The sequence below is a fragment of the Sarcophilus harrisii genome, chromosome 3 (assembly GCF_902635505.1).
Source record: "Sarcophilus harrisii chromosome 3, mSarHar1.11, whole genome shotgun sequence".
In the NCBI taxonomy this organism is placed as follows: Eukaryota; Metazoa; Chordata; class Mammalia; order Dasyuromorphia; family Dasyuridae; genus Sarcophilus; species Sarcophilus harrisii.
Genome location: NC_045428.1, coordinates 607791606 through 607807772, shown reverse-complemented (window position 1 = coordinate 607807772; position 16167 = coordinate 607791606).

Sequence of the window (16167 nt, the reverse complement as noted above, 5' to 3'; positions counted from 1 at the left end):
CACATATATACCACGTGGAGTTCACTGAGTATACTCTTCCACAGTTTATTATATGGGAGAAAGCACACAAGTGCTTGTACACACAAAGAGAGAAAACTTGTAAAATACAAGAATAATGAATACATATCAAGGGTTAGGAATGGGCATGGAGGTTACACATGAAGGCCACTGGCTTGAGTAGAAAATATTTATTTAACAGCTTATGTCATAGTCCCATGTGGGTCAAGCCCATGTGGGACCAGACTATAGGATGATCTTGCTGGAAGCAGCAGTGGGTTTCAGCAACCCCCTGAGTATCTGAACAGGCTTCTAAGTATCATGCTCACCACTCCAGGTATAAGGGAGGGGCCAGAAAAGGTGCCTTAAAAATGGGCAACTCTGGCCCAATTACCATTGCAAGTGGGGATGCCACCCTGGGGTCAAAATGCTAAAATTGTACAAAAATTTCTGCAAAGTTGATTCTGCACACTATTGCTATGTGCAATATGCACACACTGAAAGCAGAACTGAATTAGCTCAAAAAAGAAAAGCTGTGAGATGTGCCAAGTTAGGGAATCTACCCCAAATGATCATAAGGATTATTTCCATCTGATCTGTGGTAGACCATTCTGAGTTGGTATTGGTTCAATCAGCCATAGTTGGACACATCATAACCCCACTCTAACAGTCATGTCATTTTGATCTTTGAGAATAAAGGCCAAAAATAACCAACCACATAGAGATGAAAAAGAAAAAGGCCCCATTTTACAAAAACAGTACTTTTGTAGTGAAGAATTGGAAATTGAAGGGATGCCCTTTGATTGGGAAGGCTGATTGTTCTAGGTTTAAACAACTTATCAAAATTTTGGGATGCAGTTAATTCAGCCATTAGGGAAAAATAATATCCTTATGATCATACATTAACCAAATAGAAAAATAAGAGGTCAATGAATTGTAATGTTCTGGTTTGCTTTAGGGAGGTCTCGGGACCAGCCTTGTTTTCAGCAGAATAATCACCATGAGACTAGTCAGGGAAAAAGTCCAAAACTCTTTATTGTCTCCTTCACAGTCTGCCTCCTTCATCTGGGTCTTGGTTTCAGTTCAGGAAATGCAGGAGAGCCACCACAAGGCTGGTGAATAGGGAATGTTTTCCAGTCCTTGTTGGCTCGTATATATTCTATTACAAGTACATCAACATGGATGTCAACTTGTTGAACTATACTAAGTACCTGTAAACTACAGAATCATTATCTTAATTCCATTGACTTAATACCTTGTTGTAACATTAAATCAATCATACTGAACTAGAGAATTGTAAATCGTAAATCACCATGCTAAACTAGATAACCACTGTCTTATCAATTCCTCTAAGTTAACACCTTGTTTCAGGTGTACTTCTCCAGAGTTCTGCCCTTTACAATAAATATGCATTAAAATTAGAAAATCAACAAATGTAAAGCAGAAAAGAGGAGACATAAAAGTTTAGAAGGAAAATGAATAAATTGGAACTCCCCATAAATTGACAAATAAATCTAACATTTGGTTTTAAAAACAAAAACTAATGAAATTGATGAACACTTGACTAATTTGATTAAAAAGAGTAGAAAATCAAATCAATAAAATAGCAAATAAGCTAAAATCACAATAGAATCAAAAGAAAAATAAAAATGAGAACAAATCACAGGCATAGAACAACAAAATGGAAAACAAATATCTTCAAAAATGTAAAAAGAAAATGTGACTGTTATCCTAAAGGCAGCTAAGTAATGTAGTAGATAGTGTACTGAATTAAAATACTGGCAAACACTAGCTGTATGATCCTTGACAAGTTACTGCTTGCCACAGAATCCTCAATTATAGAATAGGGAAAATAATAGCACTTACTTTTCAGGGCTGTTATGAGAATAAAGTGAAATAACATCAGTAAAGTCCTTGGCACAATTCCCAGCACACAGTGAGTATTTAATAGATGCTTGTTGCCTTCCCACTTAGATTCTCTTTTACTCTGCTATCCAGTCTTTCTCCTCCAGAAAAGTTATCATGTGATCAATTGTGCTATAAGAGTCAGAGACGGAAGGAAGAATAGTTTTAGCTCGTGAATCCATTACCAGGAGTACAGAGACAATTTTTTCTCACCCTGATAATAATAGAATAGTTGTTTATTATTTTCCTGAGCCACATGGCCAAGTTATAACCAGGACATATTGAAGTGGATTATTACTATTTATTTCTGATATTTCACTTTGGTACCAATGACATTGTCAGAAAGAATGTGAGAAAAGTTACAAAATATAATGAGATGATAAACTGAAGGCTGTGGAGACATAAGTTTTTTTTTTTCTTTACAGTTCCCAATGAAAACAACTTATACAGAAGAGAAAATCTAAATTGGAAAATGAACAGCTCAATAAACATATATAAAAAACCCAAAGATTTGGTAGATAGATGAGTCTCTTGTAACTTTTTAGTCCTTAGGACTAACGGCAAACAATTTCTGCATCCTGAGGGACGAGAATATAGATGAATGGTCTGCTTACACATAGCCACCACCTTTGGTTAATCTTTGAGAACTTAAAAACTGAAACATCACTGACACACATCAGAGATGGAACCTTTCCTATAGAAAATAAAAGCTGGTAAGCCATTTTGGGGGATGGCCCCCTCATCTGGGGTTTTTGAGACTTGAGTCTATCTGTGATCCTCACTATCTTCCTCACTGGCTGATTAGAGATTACAGGATTCTGTGATGCCCTCATTACTTCTGAACACACAACCTGAGATGTACACCCAAAGAACAATACAGGCCCTTTTTATGATGCTCAATATTTTGGCTGGTTATATAAAACATCCTCACACAAACCTCCCTGTCCTCAGCATGAAGAGGGATAGAGTAAAAGCAACCTTTAATTTCTATTATCCATAAAGGCCATTCCCCAGGGATCATGTTTACGGATGGCAAACCTGCCTGTAAAGAACCCATGTTTTTCTAGACTGAGTTTACTTATCTCAAATCTGTTGACATTCTCCATTTGCCAGATTTTTTCTTTATAATAAATACAGTGGAGTTCCATGGGCTGTTTGTTTCCTCAATGTGTCCTAATTTGAATTGTTCTTGTATTAATTGATGTAGAGTGGCTGTTTTTTCTTTGGTCAGGGGCCATTGCTCCATCCATACTGGTGTGTTAGTAGTCCAAGTCATTTTTGGAGCAGTGCAAGCCACAACAGCAATGACCCCTGTAAAAAAATCTATGGCAATTTTCATCCCAAATTGATGTACTATATCCCTACCCCATAAGCTAATATGTAAGCCATTTATTATTAAAGGAAAAATGGTTCCTATTTTTTTATCTTTTTTGCCAATTTACCAGTTCAGAGAACATGAAAGCCTGCTACTGTCTTCTACTCCTGCCATTCTATTGCTAGCCTTTAAAGTCATAGCCCACCAAGGGGGCCATTCAGAAGCAGCCACCGTAGTCCTGTCAGCTCCAGTGTCTATTAATCCTTCAAACTGTTGGTTATTCAAAGTAAGGATTGGTATCAGCTGAGTGAGTGTGATAGGCTTTGTAAAATAAGTTTGTACAACAGCCTCTGAATTTGCACCCATCTGTGGGGCTAATTCACAATTATCTTTTGTTTTCACTTTAAGTTCAGATGGAATGACTATTCCTTGAGCTATACATGGTACCTAGTTAAGATATGTTTCAATATTGTCAGTGTTAATCGTAGTTACAGACACAGGCACTTCCTCATATATTTGTATGACTGGGATAGATAATGAATACCAGGGTAGTGGAAGATTTTTAGTTGTTTTTTCTTTGATATTGCTGAATGGGCATGAGGGGGTAGGCGATAATAATCATTGTTCCTCAGTTTTATTACTGTGATTGTCCCTTGGCATCTAAAACTGCATACCTATTCCTCCATTCCTGATTTATATCTGTCCCTACTTCAGCTGTCATTCCCCAGGTTGGTTTCTGGGCCCCCTGAGAGCCCCTGATCCCATTTCCCTGATTCCTGTATTCTGAAGCCCAATGTCCCATTGTTTTGCATTTTGGACATGGTGTATTAGGTCAACCCCCATCACCTTTCTTTCTTTGGGAATAAAGGTCTTTCTTAAAGTGTCCTGGTTTATCACAATTATAACAATTCCTTTTTGGTGCTTTTTTTAAGCAGCAATCACATATTCTGATATCAACTCAGTTTGATATACTTGTGAACCTACTCTACCACACCTCTGAATCATTTCTTCTATGGTACAATCTCTTTTTAGTCCAATCATTGCTCTGCACAATCTGCATTACAGTTTTCCTATAACAAAGTCTTTAATATTCTATCTATATCTCCTACATTTCTCATGGCCTTAGCTACAGCATTCTGTAAGTGACCAACAAAATCAGTGAAGGGCTCCCCAGTTTTTCGTGTTATTTGGGCAAAGCTTTCCTTTTCACCCTTTTCTACAGGAATCCTCCTCCATTCTGTTCTGGAACATTAGGATATTTGGAGATATGTCTCTTCAGTAATTCATTTTACATTAATTTGATCTTCAGTGTCTGCATGAGCTCCAGTGCCACTAAGTTGCTCAAAATATGACTTCATGCTTCTCCTGGAGCAACATGAGCAGCAATCAACCGAATCTGTTCTAAAAATTCTGTCATCCAGAATAATCCCTGTAGTCAATATTGCCCATGGGAATGCTTTCTGATCATTGGGATACAAAATTTTCCATGACATTGTTTCAAGTTGCAAGATAACAAAAGGTGCTATGGGCCCATATTTATGAACAGAGTCCTTAGGCTGGGTTAGAACTTTAAAGGGAAGTGGTTCATATCTGCATCTTCTCTGCCCTGGGTTGACAGGTTCATCCCCCTCTATTACAGGATATAGTTCTTCCCACCCCTCCATGTCTTCTCCTTAATCTCTAGTCTGTTGCAAAACTTTTTGAAATGAAGATAAAGAATACAACTATCTTTTGCTGTCTGTCTGTCTGCTAAGTGTCGCTTTGTTTTATAGTTCTGATCCTGTTTTTCCATAATTCTTATTTCAGTTTTTACATTAGAAGAGCCTTTGAAAGGCTGTAGATCCAGACAGATACAAGAGTAGGGAGGGACTGAAAACTGAGAGGTAGGGGAGGCCATTCATTATTGTCCTGCTCAGGCTCAGGAAAGGGAAATCTACTGCTAAAAGAAGGGCCTGTCTATGCTCCAACTGTAAATATACTGGTACTGATTTTAGACTTTGTTTAATGAGATTATACATAGTAAAATGACTTTTTTGTATTTCTCCTGGGCATTGCTTATCATAAGTGGTGAGCCGTTTGCCAAAAACAATTCATCTATGACAATTATAACAGCCTTCCTCAGTTAACCCTGGAGAAACTTTGTAAGCAACGTCCAGGAATTTCCTAATGTCTCCTAATTGAACTGTGCACCCCTGCTCTTTTTTTCTTTCTTTCTTTCTTTTTTTTTTTTAGTGTGAAAAAGAGCTCCAGTTTATTATGGCGTACTATTATGACCCAGAACTCTGAATTTGAAACAAGGATTCTTACAAGGTGCTAATTCAGTGGAATTGATGAGACAATGGTTATCTCTTATGGGCCAGACCTCTGAACTTGAAACAAAGGATTCTTACAAAGTGCTAAGTCAGTGGAATTGATTAACTAATTGACATTAGTTGTCTAATTTAGCATAGTTCAGTATGATTGATTTAATCCTACAAGGAGATGTTATGGGCCAGAACTTGAAACAAGGTACTAAGTGGAATTGAGGAGACAATGGTTAAATCTAATTTAGCATTGATTTAATCCTACAACAAATAAAGGTTCCCTAGTGATATAATGATTGGTGTATACTCAGTGTGGAGCATATAAGAAAGAAGCTCTCAGGGCCAAAAAAGACAAGCGCACTAGAAGCTCTTGGAGGCAGAGACAGATTCATGCCATCATCAACCTTTGTGGTGGCTGGAGGCTGAAGCACAAATCTTTGAATTCAGAGAGATTCAGAGGGCAGAGAAGGAGGCAAGAGATCAAGCTCACAGAACCAAGGAAAGAGATAGGCCTCTAAGAAAACCAACCAGGTCCCAGGAAAAAAGACAAGACTTTGAATGAGACAATAAAGGATTTGGACTTTAACATCTGGCTGCACTTGTGGTAATTACTGAACTGAAAGGAAGGCTGCTCCCAAGACCCCCAGAGACCCCAAGAAAACCTCAACAGAGAACATTACATTTTGGCGAGAACATTACATTTTGGTGCCTGAATGTAGGACCAAGAACCTTCATCTGTGACCCAGAAATTAGGGTGAGTACAAAAATAGATAAGGAAGCTTTGTTAAGGGTTAAAGTACTATTTCAACTAAAATGGGACAAATGTTTAGAAAAAAGAATACTCTCCCAAAAGGAAAATGTGTCAAAAACTTAGTCAGACTGATAAAAAAATCAAGGTTTGATTGTAATTTGGGAGCAGATCATTGAACTTTTAGAAACAGTACAGTCTCCTTGATTCTCTAAGGAAAAAGAATTGAATCCAGACGAGTGGAAATGAGTAGAAAGGCAACTATGTCAATACTACAGTGATAATGGACCTGACTCAATCTCCAAAGAAACACTTTATACATATAATTTACGTTTTAAGAAATTATATGTTATAGAATAAGGAAAAAGAAGAAAGAGCAGGAAGGGGAGGATCCAGATAAACTAGGTGAAAAGGATGAAGAATCAGGTAAGAATGGAATTAAGTACAATTTTGAGTGCAGTGTTTCACTGTGGAGAAATTAGGGCATTCCCCATACTGTGACCTACTTACTGCAATTAACCCTTCATGGGTGGAAGCAGAAGGAGGAGGAGGAGAGGCAGTAACACAATCAGCATCACCTATGATGCAGCCTATGACAAGATTACAAAAGGCATCAGTTAAGGCTAAAAAAGAAGGACAGGATATATCTGATTTATTAAATGCACCCCCTGTGATTGAAGAGCTTGACTCTTCAGGTCAACAAGGGAGAAGATACACTCCTTTTGATCTGGAAAAAATTAAGGATTTGAAAAAGGGTTGCACTCTTTATGGGGCTACATCATCTTATGTTAAGATGTTACTAGAGAATTTGGCTTATGAAATCTTAACCCCCTAGTGTTTGGAAATCCATAGCAAAGACATATTTAGAACCTGGACAAAACTTGTTGTGGCTTTTGGAGTATCATGAATTATGTAGGATTCATGCCCAATGCAATAGGTAAACTGGACTTAACATACAAATTACTTTTGACCAACTAGCAGGTGATGGTCAGTATGCAGAGAATTCAACACAGATTAATTACCCCATAACAGCTTATGAATAAATTGCTACTGCTTCCACCAAACCTTGGGGTTCCCTCCCAGGGAAAAATCGAGGGGAAGCCTTCACAAATATAGAGCAAGGTCCCAATGGACCCTTTGTGGATTTTGTGGGACTTCTGAAGACAGCTGTCACAAGAACCACTGGAGAAAATGCAACTACAGGAATAATGATCAGACAACTGGCTAAGGAAAATGCTAATCAGGTTTGCAGAAGAATTATATGGGGACTACACAAAGATGCTCTTTTAGAGGAGATCATAAGATGCTGTGTCACAGTGGGGACAAGTGCTTATTATACCCAGACTATGATGGACATGGGAAGACAGGGTTTCTCTTGGCAAGGGACTTCTAGAGAGACTTACCAATGTTTTCAGGTGGAAAAATGGGACATCTGAGAGCCCAATGTAGGTATAGAGATAGAGTGAGAAGACAGGGTGAGAGAAGACCCAAAACTCTGTGTCCAAAATGCAACTGAGGTTTCCACTGGGCCTCAGAATATAGATTGACCCAGGGAAATGAGAGATGGGGCCCAGCTTCAGGGCCTCAGGTGGGGCATGATGGCAGCTGAGGTTATACCCAGAGAGTCTTTAGAAATTCAGGACTCTGATGTGATCAATCAGCAAAAAAAAGCAATTAGATAGCCAAAAGGGATTACAATTGGGGAGAATACAGGCTTTTTTTAACCTGACAGAAGAGCAGTGTCCAGTGCCAGCAGCTTCAATATAATCTTCAGGTGATGTAGAGAGATCCAGAAAGTGGTGAATAGAAGGGACCAGATAGGTTAACTGCTTGGGGAAGAGGGTTTGCTTGTATTTCTACAGATGGAGAAGGAATCAGATGAGTGCCAACAAGCTGTATTTGCCTTATTCATCAGAGAGACAGAAAAAAGAGAAAAACCTCAAAACAAAGGAGAAGACCTAAAAAACATCTAACACTGAAAGAGCATGGCTGATAATGAGACTGTTAAAGAACTTTAAGACAAGCAGGAATCATTGGATTCCCTGAGATAAAAAATTGTTAATAAACCATTACAGGACTTCAAAACTTGCAGGAATTATTGGATTCCTGGCACATGAACTAATGGACAATAGATTCCTTTTGGACTATTTCTAGGACTTATGGACATGCATAATTCCTCATGTTGATTCATGTTATTTGTTATATCACTACTAGCCTGTGTTACTATGTGCTTATGTAATTTATGTAATTATGTGTAATACCTCCCATATTGATGGGTTTATGTATACCTGTTTTAAGAATGAGCCCCTTCAGAAATCCGCTAATCTGATTTGATTTCCCATTTCCTTTGATGTTTTAATCTCCCCGAGACATCAGGAAGGGGGTGATCACCTCCTTTTATGGTGTTTTCACCCCTTTTTTGAGCAGTCAGGGAAGGCGTGATCACCTTCTTTTTTTGGGAGTTCTCATCTCCTCAAGAAGTCAGGGAAGTCATGACCACCTATATTCTAAAACAAAAGAAAATGGGAGATGTTATGGGCCAGAACTCTGAACTAGAAACAAAGGATTCTTTTTTTTTTTTTTTTAATTATAACTTTTTATTTACAAATATATACATAGGTGATTTTTCAGCATTGACAGTTGCAAATCCTTTTGTTGCAAATCCTTTTGTTCCAACTTTTGCCCTCCTTCCCCCCACCCCTTCCCCCAGATGGCAGGTTGATCAATACATGTTAAATATGTTAAAGTATAAATTAAATAAAATATATGAAACAAAGGATTCTTACAAGGTACTAAATCACTGGAATTGAGAGAGAGAATAGTTATCTAATTTAGCATGGTTCAGTATAATTGATTTAATCCTCCAAGAGATATTATGGCCTAGAACTTGAAACAAGGTATTAAGGGGAATTGAGGAGATAATGGTTAAATCTAGTTTAGCATTGATTTAATCCTACAACAAATAAAAGTTTCCTAGTGATATAATTATGATGTATACTCAGTGTGGAACATATAAGAAAGAAGCTCTCAGGGCCAAAAAAGATAAGCACACTAGAAGCTCCTGGAGGCAGAGACAGATTCATTTCATTGTCCACTTTTGTGGTGGCTGAAGGCTAAAGCAAAAACCTTTGGATTCGGAGAGATTCAGAGGGCAGAGAAGGAGGCAGGAGCTCAAGCTCACAGAACCAAGGAAAGAGATAGGCCTCTAAGAAAGCTAACTGGGCCCCAGGAAAGGAAACAAGACTTTGAATGAGACAATAAAGGATTTGGACTTTAACACCTGGCTGCACTTGTGGTGATTACTGAACTGGAAGGAAGGCCACTCCCAAGACCAGCAGAGACCGCAAGAAAACCTCAACAGAGAACATTACATTTTAGAGAGAACATTACAGTTATCTAGTTTAGCATGATACTTAATAGTTCTCTAAATTCAGTATGATTGATTTAATCTTACAACAAATAATGGTTTCCTAGTGGTATGATTGGAATATACTCAGTGTAGAGCATATAAGCTAGAAGCCTCAGCCTGGTTCATTCAGAGGTCAGAGAAGACAGGTGGGAACTCAAGTTCTCAGAACAAAGGAAAGAGATTCAATTCTATCTTTGATCTGGTTCCAGTTGACTGGCCTGGCCTCCTGCATTTCTCCACTGAAACCAAGACTTAAAGGAAGGCCTTGAAGAAAGTTAGCTAAAGGCCCAGGTAAGAAGACAAGACTTTGAAGGAGACAATAAAGGCTTTTGGACTTTAACACCTGGCTGTTCTCCTGGTGATTAATGAACTGAAAGAAAGGCTAATCAAAGACCTCCAGGAAAACACACCAAGAACTTTACATTTTAGCACCTGAACAGGGACAAAGAACCTATATCTGTGACCCAGAAATTAGGGTAAATACAAAAAATAGACAAGAAGGAAACTTTGTAAATTAGTACTTCAGCTGAAATGGGACAAATGTTTAGAAAACAGCCTTCTTTTCCACCTCAAGGAAAATGTATGGAGAGCTCTCTATACATAATTATATACAGGTATAGTTAGACTAATAAAAGACCAAGGTCTGATTGTAATTTGGGAGCAAATCATTGAACTTTTAGAAACAGTACAGTACACATATCTTTGGTTCTCAAAGGAAAAAGAATTAGATCCAGATGAGTGGAAATTAGTAGGAGAACAACTTTGTGAATATTACAATGATAATGGCACCAAGCAAATTTCTAAAGAAACATTTTATACATATAACTTAATATAACTGGCTTTAAGAAATTATAGAAGTATTAGAATAAGGAAAAAGAAGAAAGTGAAGGAGGGGGAGGAAACTGATAAACTAAGTGAAAAGGATGAAGAATCAGACAAGAATGGAGTTAAGTACAATTCTGATGAAATTAAGGAGTGTAGTGCTTCACAGCAGGAGCCATTAAAGCATTCCCCATCCCCTGACCTCCCTCCCTCACTTAAACCTTTATGGGTAGAAGGAGTAGGAGGCGGGGAAGGGGTAGTGACACAATCAGCACCATCTATGAAGCAGCCTATAACAAGATTACAAAAGGCACTAGTTAAAACTAAAAAAGAAGGACAGGATATATCTGATTTGATAAATGCATACCCTGTTATTGATGAATTTGATTCTTCAGATCAACAAAGGAGAAGATACACTTCTTTTAATCTGGAAAAAATTAAAGATTTGAAAAAGGGTTGTCCTCTTTATGGGGCTGCATTAAGATGTTACTAGAGAATTTGGCTTTATGAAATTTTGGCTTAGTGATTGGAAAGCCATAGAAAGGACATATTAAGAACATGGACAAAACTTGTTTTGGCTTTCAGAGTACACTGAATTATGTAGGATATAAGCCCAACAAAATAGGCAAACCGGAGTCAATATACAGATCACCTTTGGCAAACTACAGATGAAGGTCAGTATGCAGACACTTCATCACAGATTAATTACCCCATAGCAGCATAGGAACAAATTGCTGCTGCTGCTATAGGCATACAGCCTGGTTGATATATATTTTTGTACATGGACAGTAGGCAATCCCCAGTCACCATTCAGAGAAGCAGCTCGTGGCTTTGCATATGCATGGTATCTACCAATGGGAGAAAAGCCGATCCAGTAATTCAGCAGCTGGATCACAGGTGAAAGATTCTGTTCAGGCATACCTGCTGGCATAGCCACTGTCTGTGACGCTCTGGCTTACTAGATCCCATGATCACAAATCAATGCTCCTTGCTCAACAAGGGCATTTCCACAACATGGCAGAAAACTTATTGTGCATCAAAGGTCAAGGTGGCCTCAGTACTCCCTCATACAAAATCCCATACTCTTGCAAATTCTCTGCTGCTGTGCCAATTTTGGCCTAACAATGAACATCAAGAAAATACATGTTCTCCATCACCATGAATGATATGTGGACCCCTCACTTACAGTAAATGGTGAAGTTGTGAATGCTGTGGATAAGTTCACTTAGTTTGGTAGTCTTCTTTCCAGGGATGTACATATTAATAATAAGTTTGACACACACATTGTCAAAGCTCAGTGTTTGAGAGACTCTGAAGGAAAGTGTGGGAGAGGAGAGATATTAGACTGACCACCAGACGAAGGACTACAGAGTTGTTGTGATGACCTTGTTGTTGTAGGCCTGTGAAACATGGACATGCTTTCAGTGTCATGCCAGGAAACTGAATCACTTCCACTTGAATTGTCTGAGGAAGATTCTGAAGATCTGAAGACCTGGCAGAAGAAGATAGCAGACATTGGGGTCCTTTCTTGAACTAATCTTCCCAGCATTCCAACTCTGCTACACATAGTATATTCCCATTGGCCTGTTCACATTGTTCAACTGCCAAATGTTCACTTAACAAAAAAGTTATCCTATGGAGAACTCACACAGGACAAGAGCTCACAGTGTGGTCAGGAAAAACAATACAAGGACACTCTCAAGGTATCTCTTAAAAACTTTAAGACTGATTATATGACATGAGAGAGCCTGTCTCAGGATTACCTAGCATGGTATACCCTCATCAGAGAAGGTGCAGTACTTTATGAAAAAAGCAGAATTGAATGGATCCAAAAGAAACTCAAGTTGTGCAAAGTTAGAGTGGCCATTCCAAATGTATATAGGGACTATTTGTGTCTGACCTACGTCTGAGCTCAAATTAGTCTGATCAGCCACAGTCCAACATATTGTAACTCCACTCTAACATAATAATGTCATTTTGTTACTCTTCCAGAGGGAAGGGCAACAACCAAGCAGCCAAGTTGCCACTCTTCTTTGAATTCTCTTTAGTCAACTTTACTGTTTGCCTTGAATGAAAAGATCGCTAAAAAGTTACTGGTCTTGAAGAATGGGAGATCCAGTAAAAATCCTAGGGAAGAGATATTAAAATAAAGCTCCTCTTTTTGAGCAGAGGAGTGGTGGCATACAACATGGAATATTATGTGTATTTTGATGTGATGTTTTGGGGGTTAAAGTCAGGGTTCAATACGGGTAATGCTGAGAAATTTTTTGACAAAATGCATCTGTAAAACATTTTTTATAATCACATGTTATTTGGGTTTGTTTTAAAAAAACATTTTATCTGAAAAAAAGGTGTAATATTCTACTCTAAAATATAATATTCTCCAGGAGTAGGTTACTTGGGGGGCTTCTGGAAGCATCCTTCATTTCAGTTTCAGTATAATAATCACCTCAAATGCAGCCAGGAATTAAAGTCCAAATCCTTTATTTTTTCCTTTTAAGTCTTGTCTCCTTTCCTGGGGCCTGGTTAGCTTTAATAGAGGCCTATCTCTCTCCTTGGTTCCAAGAGCCTGAGCTGCCCTCTCTGGCTTGTGAATCTCCTCGAATGAATCCTGGCTGAGGCTCAGAGGTTCTAGTGGGCTTCCGTTCTTTGACTCTGAGAGCTCCTCCTTATATGTGCTCTCTTAAAGGTGTAAATCTTGTGGAATTATAGTAAATACTAAGTACATGTAAATTAGAGAATCATTATCTCATCAATTCCTCTGACTTGGCACCTTGTAAGAATCCTAACATCTCCCCCTTTCTTTTGATTTAGAACATAAATGGTCATAACATCCCTAACTTCTCAAGGAGAGAACCCCCAAAAAGAAAGTGATCACACCTTCCCTGACTGCTCAAAAAAGGAGTAAAAACACCATAAAAGAGTTGGTCATGCCCTCCCTGACATCGTAGGAAGGGAGATGAAAACACCAAAGGAAATGGGAAATCAAATCAGATTAGTGGGTTTCTGAAGGGACTCATTTGAAACAGGTATACATAAATCCATCAATATGGAAGATATTACACATAATTATATAAGCACATAGCAATATAACACAGGCTAGTAGTGATGTAACAAATAACATGAATCCACATGAGGAATTATACATATCCATAAGTCCAAGAAATGGTCCAAAAGGAATCTATTGTCCATTAATTTATGTGCCAGGAATCCAACAATTCCTGCAAGGTTTAAAGTCCTGCATCAATAATATTTCATTTCAAGGAATCCAATGATTCCTGTTGGTTTTCAAGTCTTTCAACAGTTTCATCTTGTGTTAGGGAATCTAATGATTCCTACAGATTCTGTTCTTAGGTCTTCTCTTTTGTTTTGAGGTTTTTCTATTTTTCTGTCTCTCTCTCTGATGGACAAGGCAAATATGGCTCATTGGCACCCATCTAATTCCTTCTCCATCTGTAGAAATAGAAGCAAACCCTCTCTCCCAGGCAATTAACCTATCTGGTCCCTTTTATTTTCCACTTTCTGGATCTCTCCACATCATCTGGTAATTACACTGAAGCTGCTTGCACTGGACACTGCCCTTTTGTTGGGTTAAAAAAGCCTGTATTCTCCCAATTATTATCCCTTTCTGACATCTGATTACTTTTTGACTGATTGATCACATCAGAGTCCTGAACTTCTAAAGACTCTCTGGGTGTAACCTCAGCTGCCATCATGCCCCATCTGGGGCCCTAAAGCTGGGCCCCACCTCTCATTTCCCTGATCAATCTACATTCTGAGGCTCAGATGAAGCCCTTGTGGCATTTTGGACATAGGGTTTTAGGTCTTCTCTCACCCTGACCTCTCACTCTATCTCTGTACCTACACTGGGCTCTCAGATGTCCTAGTTTTCCACACTGAAAACATTGACAATTTTCTCTAGAAGTCCCTTTCCAAGAAGGACCTGTCTTCCCATGTTCATAATGGTCTGGGTATAATAAACACTTGTGCCCACTGTGGCACAGCAGGTTATGATCTCCTCTAAAGGATCACCTTTGTGTAGTTCCCATATAATTCTTCTGCAAACCTCATTAGCATTTTCCTTAGCCACTTGTCTTATAATTCTTATACCTGCATTTTCTCCAATAGTTCTTGTGACAACTGTTTGCAAAAGTCCCACAAAATCCGCAAAGGGTTTAATGAGACCTTGGTCTATTTTTGTGAAGGCTTTACCTTCATCTTTCCCTGGGAGGGAACCCCAAGCTTTATTGCACAAGAAGCGATTTCCTCATACACTGTTATGGGATTAATTAATCTGTGCTGAATTCTTTGCATATTGACCTTCACCTGCTAGTTGATCAAAGGTGACTTGTATATTAACTCCTGTTTGCCTATTGAGTTGGGCTTGAATCCTACATAATTCATGATACTCCAAAAGCCACAACAAGTTTTGTCCAGGTTCTAAACATGTCCTTGCTATGGATTTCCAATCACTAGGGGTTAAGATTTCATAAGCAACATTATCTAGTTACATCTTAACATAAGATGATGTAGCCCCATAAAGAGTGCAACCCTTTTTCAAATCCTTAATTTTTTTCAGATCAAAAAGAATGTATCTTCTCCTTTTTTTGACCTGAAGAGTCAAGCTCTTTAATCACAGGATATGCATTTATTAAATCAGATATATCTTTTCCTTCATTTTTTGCTTTAACCAGTGCTTGTTGTAATCTTGTAATAGGCTGCTTAATAGCTGGTTCTGTTTGTTTCACTGCCTCTCCCCCTCCTCCTTCCTCCACCCATGAAAGGTTAATTGAGGGAGGTAGGTCAGGGGATAGGGAATGACCTAATTTCTCCTACTGTGAAGCTTCACACTTAAAATTGTACTTAACTCCATTCTTATCTTATTCTTCATCCTTTTCACATAGTTTAGTTAGCCCCATGTTGGGCAACAAAATGTAATAATCTCCTCTAAAATATAATATTCTCTGGGAGTAGGTTACTTGGGGGGCTTCTGGAGGCAGCCTTCATTTTAGTTTCAGTATAATAATCACCTCAAATGTAGCCAGGAGTTGAGGTTCAAATCCTTTATTTTTCCCTTGTAAGTCTTGTCTCTTCTCCTGGGGCCCAGTTAGCTTTAATAGAGGCCTATCTCTCTCCTTGGTTCCAAGAGCTTAAGATGCCTTCTCTGGCTTGTGAATCTCCTTGAATGAATCCTGGCTGAGGCTCAGAGATTCTAGTGGGTTTCTGTTCTTTGGCCCGTAGAGCTCCTCCTTATATATGCTCTCTTAAAGGTGTGAATCTTATGGAAATATAGTAAGTACTAAATACACATAAATTAGAGAATGTCTAATCTCTCATTATCTCATCAATTCCACTGACTTGGCATCTTGTAAGAATCCTAACAAAAAGGCATTAGAGATCAAGTTAACTATATTCAATATGAATATGTGACTCAATATGAGTCAGCACTATGAGGTGATATCAAAAAAAATCTACAGTTATCTGCTTCTGCATTAAAATTGTAATAGCTTCCCAGAATGAGATTTTTCTTTTCAGTGACTTGAGCAGACTACATCTATACAGGTATGTTCAGTTCTTAGTGCCACTATGGAGGAGGTTATTGAGAAGCTTGAGAATTTCCAGAGGAAACCTCTCAGGATGGAGAAGGCTGTAGAAACTGCAGATATTT